We start from the raw sequence: 1,953 nt of genomic DNA, 5'->3' as shown, positions 1-1,953 counted from the left end.
GCAAGAGAGGAAACCAGTCAGGGAAGAATGTGATGTTGGAGCCCCATCGGCATGAAGGAGTCTTGCTTTATCTGTCGCAGAAAGAAGGATGCCCTTGTCACAAAGAATCTGGTCCCTGGAGAATCTGTGTATGGAGAGAAGAGATTCTCTAACTAAGAAGGAGATGACAAAATTGAGTACCGAGCCTAGAAACCCTTCTGTTCAAAGCTGACTGCAGTAATCCTGGGCCCATAGAACAGATCCACATCAAGCCTGTGGCCAAGGTGCTCTACCTTGGGGCAGCCTCAGGCACCACCTTCTCCCATGTCTCTGATACCGTCTGCCCAGATGGTCGGGTCTATGCAGTTGAGTTCTCCCACGGATCTGGCCGTGACCTCATCAACTTGGCAAAGAAGAGGACCAACATTATTCCTGCAATTGAAGATGCTCAGCACGCACACAAATACTGCATGCTTATTGCAATGGTGGATGTCATATTTGCCGATGTGGCCCAGCCAGACCAAACCCGAATTGTGGCCCGGAATCTCCACACCTTCCTACAGAATGGAGGGCATTTTGTGATTTGCATTAAGGCCAACTGCATTGACTCCACAGAAGCTGTGGTTGCATCTGAAGTGAAAATGATGCAGCAAGAGAACATGAAGCCCCAGGAGTATTTCATGCTAGCGCCTTATGAAAGCGACCACGCTGTGTGCAGGCCACCTCCCAAGGGAAAGAACTAAAACTCAGTTGTCTGGATTGAAGAAACCTGTGTTGCTACTACTGCACAAGTGACTTTTGACTTTTTGCAGGGGATTCTTTTGTTTTTCTTTCTTTCTTTCTTTCTTTTTTTCGGTTCTTTTTTTCGGAGCTGGGGACCGAACCCAGGGCCTTGCGCTTCCTGGGCAAGCGCTCTACCACTGAGCTAAATCCCCAACCCTGTTTTTCTTATAAAAGACTCCTCTGTCAAAAAAAATAATAAAATAAAAAATAAACAGAACAAAACAGATTCATCTTTTAAACTCAAGAAGCACACTATTTATAGAATAATATAGGATTTGCATGAGCCCCTACTACTTTCCTGTCTCAAGGATTTTTTTCTAGGACGTCTAAGCTCAATGCAAAACTCATTTGCTGCTATTCAGCTCTTGCTGTTGCTACTACTCTCACTTTCAAGTAAGGAAGAATCTACTTAGTCCAGTGTAGTGGCTCCTGTCATGTTCTTCAGGTTAATTCACTTGTAATCAACTTGATTGTTAGATATTTATTTTGTGTCTTTAATACTAGTGTCTCATGTGATATCCAGATGACCCAGACCTACTCTATCTGCATCTCTGGGAGATAGCGTCACCATCACTTGCCAAGCTTGTGCAAACATTTTTAGCCTTTTAGCTTGATATTGGCAGAAAGCACAGAAGGCTCCTAAGATTCAGATCTATGTTGCAACTGATTAGCAGATGGGACTAGATCAAGGTTCAGATGCAGAGGATATGGGACAGATTTCACTTTCCCCCTCAGTGGTGTGGAGACTAAAGATGCTGCAACTTATTGTCAGTATCATGACATTCCTCCCACAGTGATACAGATCATAACAGAAACCAGTCAGAGAGTCAATAATGTGATATTGGGCTGCTCCTGTTGCACTTTCTAGTGTCTGCATCAGCTAAGATTATTTTTATGTCATAACCAGGACTTCAAGGACCCTGTGTGGTTTTGTTAAAACCAGTCAGGCAAGCCTTTTAAATACCAATGTTTGTACTATTTTTCTGACTCAGCAGCACACATCTATTCCTTTTTTATGTTATTACTTCATTTTAGTTGTCTGTATTGCACCATCATTGAGTTTGTACTGCAAAGTGGGAGGCATCATAGAAATGAGAAGCAGAGATCCTTTAACACAGGAATTAGGTTCCATACAACAGCCATTAACTGGCTCAATTAATGAGGTGTTAGATAAGCAGGTTATGTTGCTAT

General features: G+C 42.9%; 1 pseudogene; it reads left to right on the top strand.

The window, feature by feature from the left end:
- Fbl-ps6 (fibrillarin, pseudogene 6) overlaps nucleotides 1-908 on the top strand; it is a 1,291-nt pseudogene extending 383 nt beyond the window's left edge.
- The last annotated feature ends 1,045 nt before the right edge of the window (nucleotides 909-1,953 follow it).

The sequence above is a fragment of the Rattus norvegicus genome, chromosome 4 (assembly GCF_036323735.1).
Source record: "Rattus norvegicus strain BN/NHsdMcwi chromosome 4, GRCr8, whole genome shotgun sequence".
Taxonomy (NCBI): Eukaryota; Metazoa; Chordata; class Mammalia; order Rodentia; family Muridae; genus Rattus; species Rattus norvegicus.
Note: the sequence above shows the minus strand (reverse complement) of the source record. Positions and strands in the feature narration are given on the sequence as shown.